Source organism: Oxyura jamaicensis, chromosome 6 (genome assembly GCF_011077185.1).
Source record: "Oxyura jamaicensis isolate SHBP4307 breed ruddy duck chromosome 6, BPBGC_Ojam_1.0, whole genome shotgun sequence".
Lineage (NCBI taxonomy): Eukaryota > Metazoa > Chordata > Aves > Anseriformes > Anatidae > Oxyura > Oxyura jamaicensis.
In genome coordinates, this window is record NC_048898.1 from 34141741 (window position 1) to 34153928 (window position 12188).

At 43.2% G+C, this 12188-nt stretch overlaps 1 long non-coding RNA gene across 1 annotated transcript in view; it reads left to right on the forward strand.

Annotated features, from left to right (window-relative positions):
* LOC118168747 overlaps window positions 1-9895 on the forward strand; it is an 18930-nt gene extending 9035 nt beyond the window's left edge. The window contains exon 2 of the long non-coding RNA XR_004751770.1: window positions 8680-9895. This is a non-coding gene — a long non-coding RNA (uncharacterized LOC118168747). The remainder of the gene's footprint in view (window positions 1-8679) is intronic.
* The last annotated feature ends 2293 nt before the right edge of the window (window positions 9896-12188 follow it).

Sequence of the window (12188 nt, forward strand, 5' to 3'; positions counted from 1 at the left end):
AGAAAGAAAGAAAGAAAGAAAGAAAGAAAGAAAGAAAGAAAGAAAGAAAACCCTCCACATCAGAGCTGTTCAAATACCGATATTGTCTTTGGGAAGGAAAAAAAACCTGCACGGCTGTAAACTTCAGGGCTCGTTCTTCCCTTGGTATTTATTGCAAAACTCCACACCTTAATTGCCACACCTTAAGATTCAACACACAGCACCAGATCTTCAGGGCTGAAGGAAAGAGCTGATCTTCAGGGCAGCGGCATGGACCTCGAACCCTATCCCTCATCCCTGCAGTGCCTTGGTGTGCGCGTAGCTGCTGCACCAAACATGGATTAACTGCTCTGCCTACCAGAATGAGCAGATTGGGCAATCACACATCCAGGCCTGTTTGGTTTTAAAAATACTGCTCTAGCTGTAGGTACCTGTGGCCACACGCCGAGAAGAGAGCAGCACCGCAGCGCATTGGCCTCACGACCATCGCTGCTGGCCGGGCCGCGTGGTGCCGCCATGCCCCGCTCAATGGAGTGGCCATGTCCCCAGGATTGTGCCGGCAGCGGACACCCGACCCGTCTCCTGCCTGAGAAGCACGGCGTTTGTAACCCGGTGGGTGTAGGAAATGCCAAAGGAAATGTTTATAATGTGGAGTGTTGTAATGCTGGTTTAATCTAGATTATCTCCAATTTCGACAAGAGATGTGATTGACATGTTTAACCTCTATTTCTCGCTCTCGGTCTACCCTCTTCCCGACCTAAGGCCAACAAAGTAATTTGGAAGTCGAACTTCACCTAAGTGTTAATGATGAAGCTTGGGGAAGTTTCGCCCGTAATGAGGCACCATGCAGGAGGAAGTACCAGTTGGGATTCCTATTGCAGCCATATGTGAGGCCAATGTTGCATGAATTAACATACGGTGGGTCAAGTTAACATATGTACAGTGAAAAATGACTAATGACTTATCACACTGATGTTATTTTTGGACCTTCTTCCTCGTACGCAACCTTTCCGAGACGAACAAGTAAAAGCAGTTTATGCCTCGACTGTCCCGGTTCCCCGCAAAGAAAGAGGAAAGTGAAACCATATGTTTAGCAAGGAGGGGAAGGCAAGCCAGAGAGGCACGCTGGAAAAAAAAAAAAACAGCATGGGGCAGCGCCATCCTGCAGCAGGCAGCCGAGGGGGATGAGTGCCCGGCGACGTGGCCCCACCGCCAGGCAGCCAGGCAGCGGCGTGCTGGCGTGACAGATGCTGCCGGAGCCGTCCCGCCGGCTGCGTTTAGTGCCCTCGGTGCCACTCGGCGTGGAGATGGCTGCGGGGGCACCGAAATTAGATTGGCAGGATGTGAAAGGAGTCAACATTTTTGTTTAATGCCATCAATTCGTGATGGAGGAGACAGGTATTAGCTCGGGGACCGCCGCGGTCCCTGCTAGCCATTAGTTTCCTCGCAGCTGCACCGGGTTCGGGATTATGAATCTGCCATGGCCAGCCATCCATCAGCCCGGCCATCCCGCCACCCTCCCCGGTGGGAAGAAGCCAGGCGGAGCGGGGCCGCGGGCGCGGGGCGCGGGGCGCTTCCCCTCTCCCGCCCGCTCACAGGAAACCTTTAAAAGTTGGCCGCAGAGTTATGGAATTACCTGTGGAAACATATTGCAGGAGGTCAGGCCGGAGGGTCGATTTGTCAGGCGGCGGTGTCAGGGTCCTCACATCCACAACTGTAATTTGTTTTCTTAACACTTTTTTTCTTCTCTTCCAGGATATGTAGCTGCAGAGGCCTAAACCTATAAATTTCCAACTTCACACATGTTCATTGTTTGGTTTCCTTTTTTTTTTGTTTTTTTTTTTTTTTTTTTTTTTTTCCAGGGCTGGTTTTATGCGTACAGTATTTTTACTAATGCGATAAACTTTGGGAACTCAGATACCATACATCACAGGCGGCAGTGTCGGAAGATTAGCAAGCAGCATCCTTTGTAAAAGCATGATTTATCTGTCCTCCCCCTGTCCCATCCTTGCCCCCCTCTGCCTTCACATCCACAGCAAAACAAGGTCGGTATACAAAGGCATACTTCATGGAAGGACCTTACACCGCAGGTTTTATTGTTGATCTTAAAATGAAATTAAAATATTGCACAGCAACTTAGCAGAATTGTTTTAACCACATTGCCATAATTAATCCAAAATAACTAAGATAGTAACCCATGAGAACAGAACTAACAAGTAAATAATTCTTTCCATGCAAGAAGGAGGCAGCAAAGCTCGCTCTCCCTCGTGTCTCTCCAATGGACCAAACTCGGGAATGAATTGTGTGGCATTGCGGGGCTGCAGTAATGCTGTTCACACCACAGTACAGACAGAAGGCAAACGGAGAGGAGGACTGATGGAAATGGTCTCTGGTTTTGATATATGCTAATTTTTTCATTACTGGATGGCATTTTTTTGTTGTTGTTTTCGAATATGATCATCTAACTATTATGCGAAGCATTAGGACTGCAATAACAGTTTTAGCTGAAAATGGGACCAAAGTCACCGAAGAATTTCGTGGAATATCTTATTTAATTACAGACTTCATCCTGCGACGGAGAACTTTCATATAGAGCAAAGCCCTCTGTAGCACCTTCTTTCCCTAACGTCTATATACTCTCATTTTCAGCTCTCGCCTTCTCTTTCTGAGCACTAATGCCCATTAATATCCAGAAAGTATCAGCTGTATCCAAAGTTTCAGTCTATTAAATCAATGAAAAATATATTGGATTTAATATGTTTGGCTTAGGAAATTTGTTTTGTCGGCTGCAGCCTACCGCAGATTGCTGGGAGCTTACCTCTGTTTGAATTAGAGGGTGCCGGCTCATGTGCAGCTCAGACATCGGCCCATAAGACCGTGAAGCGTGGCTGATTTTTGGAGAAACTACTAAGTAGTTTCTATAGTGATAATGATGTACTATGTGCACCTATTGGGAATATATAAAATTAGAGAGAATTTCTGTTTGCTTTGGTCCTCTTTCTAGAATAATTACAGTAACTGCCATTCATTCCCATTCTGTTACCCTGATTATTCTAGAATAACCTGGTTATTAAGGTTTAGTCGTGTTTAAGAACATACTGCAAAGTGACAACTTGTCATGTTGGTATTATCAATACTTTAAAATTTCCATATTAGTGACCCAATTTTCTCAAGATTCCTGAGTGTTTAATTTGGTGAAGAGAAGGAGGGAGTAAATGATGCCTCTTGCTTTTCTGTATTCAAAGTAACCTTAATTTTCCATTCCTGAATAGATAGCTTTCCCTTAGCAACTAAAAAAAGAGTTGAAGCAATTACTTCTCATGACCCTAAACACACTCTCACATTGGAAATCCTTCTGCTTTCATCGAAAGCGGCAGGTAGCATTTTTAAGTTTCCCCCCGCCAGGGGCAGAAGTGCCCTTGCTAAATTCAGTGAATTATGGAAACAAGAAGTGCTGAGTGGCTGACTCCAAACCAGTTTCCCAGAATAGCACTTTGCAGCTTTAAAAAGCCCCCATGTTTAGTGGAACATATTATCTTAAATAGCGCTTTTCCTCTGTGGCAAGCTCTCCTCCACAGGGCAGGTGTACAATAGCAGGTATTTTCACTGCTATTTGAAATTTCCTTTGCTATTAGAAATTTCTCATCCAAAAGGACTGAAGTTTAACCAAACGAAGCACGGCGCAAGCTCAGCACTGGTGAAGGTGCATATAAAGCTGTCCAGAAGCACACTTAGCTGACGTACTGACAGATTGTGCAATTTTGCTGTGGTAATTACTCAATGGTTCAGCAAATGGTAACTAAATACTTTGGAAATCAAAATGTCTAATTGCAGGCGCACATATGGTATACCCCCCATCCATTCCACAGAAGGTAATGTAACCAGCACACCCAAACCTTCCTTAATTCCCGCTGCTCAAAAGCCACCAGTGATACAGAACAGCCGTGCTTTGGAAGAGCATTTGGGGAAGCAAGGTATAAATAAAAGATCCTTGGAAAGCATGGTGTGCTACATGTGCATCGAGATTACAAACTGAGATTAAGCAAATTTTGTCAGTCACGAGAAAGATCCTAAATGGTGTAGTGTTGCTATTTAGTGGTTACGTGGCCTGTTGAAAAAGACGGGCCAAAGCTGAAAAGATGAACTTGGTTTTTGGTCTTCTCAGGCAGCACAGACACGTGGCTGCAGCCACAGGAGGCCTGTAACACACAGAGCCTGTGCAGACCCATGCCTGGGTATGGTGGAGGAGCCCAGGGCAGCAGCTTGCCCACGCTGGGTCCACCAGAGCCCAAGGGCATGGGGAACTAACTCCTTAGCCCCTTCAGTGAACACCAAATTCTGGTGGGAGGGCAGAGAAAGGGCCTTGCGCAGCCCCAGCCTGCGCCCAGCTCCCTGCCTGCTGCAGGGAGGCCCAGGCCTAGCAGGAGCAGGCAGGCACAGCCACACTGGTGGCTGAAGGTGTTCTGGGGAAGGCAGTCAGCAAGCTGGGGACCTTGTGTCCCCTGAAGGACAGAAAGGTACCAAACTGGGCTTAAACTGGGGTTTAAAACTAAGTTGCTGGTGCTTTTTTACCCCTAACACAAAGTTCGAAGACAGGCAGTCTGAAAGCAACCTGCAAGGACAGCTCCACCCTTGCAGGGGCTAAATGAACATCTTTCAGTGTCTGTTTTAGACGTATTTAATCTGAGGAATTGTGAAAATCAGGCCCTGTGCTTGTGTCTCTCTGCCCAACAACTCCTAATGCTCCTCCACCAAGTTTTTCTGCCACAGCTGAAGGGAAAATACATCTCCCTCTGTGCCTACCACTCTGCTGCTGCTCCACCTCATGCAATTCCTGCATCTCTGATGGCAAAAGAGAGGAACAGCTACCTCAGTGCATCAGCACAAGCTCAGTCACACACCTGCATCACACATCAGCCATTTGGGCTTACTGCTTTGGGCCAGCCCTTTATAAAAAAAAAAAAAAAAAAAAAAAAAAAAAAAAAAAAAAAAAAAAACACCTACTTTCTCATTCCTGGTAACAACTTAATTTACAAATGTTCAGATAGCTTTAAGGTAGCAGGACTAAATTGAGTTAATTATTAATTTATTAATTAGGGTTTCTGAACCAGTTTCAACCCTTTTTTTCCTAAAAATAAATAAATAAATAAATAGTTGCATGTTCTACATTTTGCAATTACTAGGCTAAAAACACACGTTACGTACCACTACACTCTTCTCAGAAGAAAACCAGCCCCCAGTTATTCTGACTCTCCTCGGGATTAGGAGTTCTTCGTTTTATTTCTTGCTATTAATGCTTAGAAACCGTGAGGATATGTGATTAATGCAGGTAGTGTAGTGTGACTTTGATATAGGACAAAGTAGCATTAATTGTATGATATACATTATTTTTAAAACAACTACATTGTCTTCATCTTGCATAATAATCTCTTTGTTGCTGTTAATCAGGATTTCCCAAAGTGGCGCACAATAAAAGGCATTAAGGTTTATGTCAGCAGATCCAAATCTGGAATCAAATCTATCTGTACCATCAGGTGCCCATTAGGCCAGTGGAATTGCACATTAAAGACACTCAGACAATACACACGGTTTTCTCTTGCAGTAACAGGGAGAAAGCAGAAATTGGAGCTCTTGGGCACTGAAGCCATACTTAGAAGCAGACAGTTCCTGACCAATCCATTACAGGCAAATGAACAGAGGGAAGACAAACCACTCTATGGTTCTATGAAAGAGACATAGTATTCACCCGAGTCTTCCACGCTTGTGACCAGTGCCCTTGCAAATTATCAGAATATCCTGCAAGCTTGAAAGTATCCTCAGGGTTTTTCTTACTCAGAATGAAGTTTAGCCACAACATCGTTACACAGTTCTCTGTGAAATTAAAATAAATAAATAAATAAATAGAATTCATGCTCTGCTGCATAGAAGGGGCTTCCAGAATGGCAGCTGCTGCTGGTTGCTATCACAGCAAGACCCATTTCCTAGAAGAATGAACAACTAAACACTGAAGTCCACATGGACACACGCAGGGCTGTGTGCAGGTTGTGAGTGAAACCAAAATTCACTAACTGTCAAAAGTTGAAATGGTTTTATGGAAAAACATATTCTGCATAGGCTACCAGCTCCACTGAACATCTTCATGATGGAGCTACATGTGATTTTTTTCCAAGAAGCCCATTTCAGGGAGCCAAAAGCACATAGCCTTTGGTTCCTTAGTCCCCTTCTCTATTCCCTAAATTTTTCTTCCTTCTCCCTTTCAATCTCTTCCTTTTTTTTTTTTTTTTAAACAAACAAACAAACAAACAAAAGTTAAAAAGATCAATGAGGAATGTCGGGATCCTTACACTATCTGTACCATCTCTCCAATGCCTGCCAGTCCTGCCTTTTTTCTTTGTAAGAAACGCTCTTTATGGGGTGGAAGGAGAACCCAATTAACAATTTCCATCAATTTAGCCAAACAAGCCTCCTGCAAATGCCAGGCTGTGCTTCTCTTAGCATAAATCAGAGGAAGAAGGGAGCATGTGCTGGCCCTTGTCCTTCTGCAGTACTGTGCACAGCATGCAGTGAGGCGGTGCAAGGGCACAACACAGCACAGTTAGGGCGGGACGAAGAGTTTAAAAAAAATGGAAGGCACGTCAGGCCAAAGAAGAAAATGAGCCTGGAGCAGTGAAGTAAGAATGATAATACCAAGCACTTATGTTCAAAGCACTGTACAAATATTAACTAATTAATCCTCAAAGCCCGCTCTGGAGTAGATAAGCAAGTGTTATTATCCTCTTCTTGACAGGGAATCTGAGGCAGCAAGGTTAAGTGTCACGTCCAAGGCTACAGAGCAAAGCTTAAGAAGATGTTTTTAAGGGCATAAACACTTCCAAACCCCTATCCTGTGCTTACTCCAGGAGTCAAAGCCATGCTTGCAGACAGTCAGTGGCAGGCAGCAAAGACAAAGGGTCTGAAGAGAAACCACCATCTTGGAGAAAGCCTAAAGGCTTCTGCAACCAACTTATAACGCAATTTTCACCCTTAGCACTCATAGTCTGGAATAGCCTTTTAACTTGGCCAAAGATGAGGTGGTGAAAGACCAGAAGAAAGAGGGTCAGATGTTGCCTGGCGTCACACTTGGCCTCCATCTGCCATGTCCCCTTGCTGTCACTTTGAGGGTGTTTGGTTCCTCCTGTAGTACTGTGAAAATAATGGTAGTGGTTAGCTTAAAGATCAACTGTGAAGGAAAGTAAATAAATAAACAAGTTGGTAAGAAATTCAGAAAGAGGCTACCTCTTACACCCACGATGGTTTTGGAGGCTGTGACCCCAAAAGAGGGAGCTCCACCATCTTGGGAAGTGTAAGAGTTGTGTTTCCCATGAAATTCCAACCATCTTGTGCAGGTTTCCCAGCAGAAAATCAATTCTTGAGTGTTTTCAATTTGAAGCAAAAGAGGAAGAAGGGGTCTTTCTGGAACCTGACCCAGAAACTAAGTAACAATGGATCAAGGAACTCTAGTTTGACCCACTCCCCCTGAAAAAGGCTTGAGTTGGAAATGTTTCAGGCTTTGGCCAACCTCTCAAAAATAATAAAGATTCAGAAAAAAAAAAAAAAAAAAAAGTATATAAAAAGGAGATTAGGAATTGGCAGCCAAGAAAACATTTTTTTAATTTTTTTATTTTTATTTTTTTACAAAGAAAAAGTTTATAGGTCAAAAGTGTTTACTGTTCACAATATGGATTAGAGTAGAATTGCAGTGTATTCTGGAGGGAGCTGGGGGAAGGGAGCAAGAAAAGGAATTGTCTATGGTCTGTATTTGTTGCTCCAGTTCCTGTACTGACAGCTAAGGACCTTTGATTGTAAGATGAATTGTGGAGCAGGAGCTGCAGCTCTGTTTTTGGACATTGGTATTTTCACCAGCGCTTTTGACTTCAGGGAGCCCTTTCAGAGACGAGAATAGTGAGGTGGATGTAGAGCTCCCAGAAACAATAACAGGAACATTTGCCAATTAATCTATCACACACTGTAGCACAATTTACCTTTTACCCTTCCAATTCTGAAGAGTTACTATACAATTCAAATTTCAAATTGTTACTGGATGCAGCAAAAATGAGAGGATATGGGGGGAAAAAGGGGACACATCAATAACAGGACAATGCATCTTATTTCCTGTACAGCTTCTTCTACGTGACCTTGTCGATGAATCTGGTCGCTATTTTCCCAATGCTCCTTTTAAATACCGGTTTGTATAACCCCTTCAGGCAGGTTCATCTACACTCCTTGGGATGCCCTGGGAGGCAGCAGGAACACCTGCATGGTGCCGGGGGTGGATGTGCCCTGAGCCCCACACTCCCTCTCTCCCCCATGCTCGAGTCCCCTTGCACCTTTTCTAGGTACACACATGCCAATGCCAACAAAAACCTTTGGTAGAAGTGTTGTGATGGAAACTTCAAAGTTATTATTTAACCCCATCCTTCAATTTCCTTCGTGTTCATAAGCATAAACAAAAAAAAGTGATGTGTTTCCAGGTTTAACGAGCCATTTATAACTAATTACTGAAGCTTATTAAGTACAGCTTTGGCTTAGGCATTTTATCCCTACTTTTTCTCTACAGTATTCACCAAAATTTGGCTTCCTAAGAGGAACTAATTGAATTTCATGGTTTACACATTACTTGCACACTCTTTTTAATCCCCAGCTCTATTTTTTCTCTTACAGATTTTCCCGGAAGAAAGCCAAAACATTAACTTTGCATTTATCATATAAATAAGGGTATTTTAAAAAAATCTATCTACAGGCACACATGCACACTGGGTTGGAGCCTTGTCTAACTCTTCGGTGCGCTGGTGCAACTCCATTAAAACAGCAGCAACATGCTAGTATGGAAACGAATGTAAGATCTTCTATGAGTGATTATGGACAAACGGAATCAGATCAGCCAGATATCTGCATCCTTCCAGGGAAACTGGCTTCCATCAGATGACTGAGCTTGCTATTTATAGCAAATTTGGGGTGAGTTAACTGTTTGTTTCAATGCACTTTGGAAAGCTTTCCTCCTCCAGCTCCGTCTCTGCCATCTTCGCGAAGATTATGGGTTCAACCAATCTGGAGCAGTTGGAGGCAGTATCTCTTCCCAAATACTGAGGGGAGTCCTGGATCCAAGGCAGGAATTCATCTTTAACATAAACAGAATCAATATCTGACCTCAAGCTTGTGCCCCTGTAAGTACTTTCTAAATTACTGGTTTAGCAGCTTATAATGTCTGGGCAAAATGCCACCCAAGCAGGAAGACCAAGATGTGGTGGAATATAACACAGCTAGCCACAATAAATGTGAATATTTGTGCATTGGAAGCACACAGATTGTGCTTGCAAGTGTATTTTTAAAGCACAATGAGGAAAGCATGAAGCTACAGTCCAGCTATTTCAAGGAGAAAAAGAGCAAGGAGGAATGTTCCAGGCAAATTTTTAGTAAATGTGTGTGCAATGAAACAGTTCCAGCCCAAGGCATTTTTAGCAAGTCACAGCAGCATGCTGCTTGATCTTTACCACAACATTTCCTACAGAAACAGTGTGAGGAAGCTTGCCCGGACTTTCCAGAGGGCTGGGGAATGGAGATGACCTACTGCAAAGTTCAAGGAACAATTTCCAACACAACTGGAAACTTTTCCAGTGATCTTCCTCTCTTCTGTTAACCACATCTTGAAGACTGGAATTGCTATAAAGGAGTCTCCAAATATTTTGAAAGATATTAAAAAGCCATGTAGTCTTCGCATGCTTAGAAGTCTTGAGGAGAAAAAATGTTGAAATAAACAACTCTCTTTTCAGTTGTAGAAACTTTCAAAGGGTGTTTACTTGCTCGAGCATTTCAGTAATGTTTGGGGGACCATTGTCCTCAGACAAAACAAAGTAAATTGAGTAGCAGCCGATGAGAAGAAAAAAAAAAAAAAAAAAAAAATACAGCTCACTATGACTCAATCTGCACCATCAAAAACATAGAAGGATATTTTACTAATAATAACATATTTGTTTTTGCTAGTTTTTGTTTTGTTTTTCCCACAGGGACAGCCTGTGGGCTGGTTTGCAAATGAGTTTTCCCGATGCAAATGAAAGCCAATTGCCACAGCCACTATTGGTTGAAAAACAATTGTCTCGGAAATTTTTAACGAATGCAAAACAACATTTTTTCTCTCTAGCCGTCTGAAGAGCTGAGATGCACCACAATTCAAAAACAAATTTCAAAGCAAACAAACAAAGCTGGAGCAGCCACGGAGGCCTGGGAAAAATCACCGCTTCCAGTTATATCTTGGCAAACGTGGCAGCACCAGAAGCTGCAGTCTCGGTGGAGGGAGTCTGGGGTTACCACAGTGCTGGGGCGTTACTACCAATCCCACCTCGAGCAAAAGACTTACATGGGATTTAGGTGCATGGGGCTTGCATATGCCATCTGCACGTGAGTGAATTGTACCCACAGTGACTGCCAAAACAAATAAATGAGGGGAAAAATGAGAAAAACATATTCTGCTGCTTTCAATTCTATTAGTACTGTGATATTATAATGATAGGAGGTACCATGTTTCTAAGAGAAATACAGTTTTAAAGAACATCTGTCTTGGTGTCTCCTTTGCAGGCAGAACTTGCTGTCTGTGATTTTTCTGTTCCTGATTATGTTGTTTTAATCTGACATTTTACACCCTCCTGAGCAGGAAAAGTGAGAAAGTTGGAGAGAAAAAAATGATCAACTTTATGTTTGCTTTCCATGCATGTCTTATAATAAACAATAATGTATGCAGAGAATGCACTGCTAGAATTGGGTCCTGTGTTACTAATTCGATTCGCCAAGAATTGTTCTAAGGTTAATTTAAATAATATGCTTGAAAAACACATAATCCAACACATTTTATTTCTAATACTATGCTATAAATACACTCTGATATGTTATGAAAGTTGCAAATAAAATATGCTTTCGTTTGCACTTACAGACTTAAGCTAAATTAAAGCATCAACTTTAATTAATTAAAAACTGACTCATTGTTCTCACTGCCTGATCTGTTTGGGGCAGGCAACAATGATTTTGCCTAATCTTCTCACTCAATATCAATTCCATCTCTGGAGAAAAAACAAGGTGTGTGCACTAAAAAGTATTGCAGAGAAGCAGAAAGAAATGTTCCTTGAAATACTTTAAGTGCTCTCTAGAGCCAAGAAGATTTGAGACACAGCAACAGGAATAGTTTAGCCAAAACTCTGCCTTCCACTTAGATAATTCACCCCAAAAGCATACAGCAAGAAAACATGGCTGTAATTAATAGGGTTTGTGAATGGGATTTGGTGGGGAAGGCAGCAGCACGTGCAGTATGGAGCTCTATGTTTTTACATACTCCACAGATCCCCACCTCTGAGTGTGAAAAGTGCACAATGGAAGAATAAAACTTTATTAATTATGGCCTTAGGCAGTAGTGCAAGGTTAGCTGTGTGGCTTAATCATGCTTATTACTAAGAGTAGCTGGGCTGGAGAGGAGAGGTGTCTGTGAACATCAGGGAGCCTGAGCAGCACTGGATCCTGCCCCTTCACTAGGGCTTCTGTTGGTCCGCAAGGAGAAGAGGCACAGAAACATGGCAGTTGCACCGAGCCATGCCAGTGCTGCTGCTCTCCACGCTTCAGACGAAGATGCAGATAGGGACTGCAAGGTGTGTTTTCACGTCCTTTGCCCAGGGAGCACAACCACCCACCCAAAGCCATCCAGGAGTATTTCAGAAACCAGTACTCGTTGCAACCCCCTGCATCTCCCAAGAGCATTGAGACTCCCACCACCGTGCTGTTTCCGAAACTCCAGCCCAGAGTCAGCCCTGGCAACCACCAGCAACCTCAACCCATCCCTTCACTCTGCAGGGCAAGGAATGGAGCAGGGGTGCTGCCTGATTTATTTATTTATTTATTTTCTTTTTGCCTGTGGAAAGATATATTCTTGGATTTTGTTTCCTCCCTTGCCCAGAATCAGGCACCAACCCAGTTTTCCTGTCTCACATCTGGTTCGTTTAAAGGCGGTATCAATGGTCCCATTAAGCACCACCCATGTGCTCTCCACCTCCCGGTGCTGAGGATGCAGAAGCCCAGGTACCATACCTCTGTCTGGGAGAAGTACAGATTTGGCAGTCAGGAACACCAAAGCCCAAAATTCATGAAAACAAACAGATTTAATGATTCAAGCATGGTAACACCCTGATTGC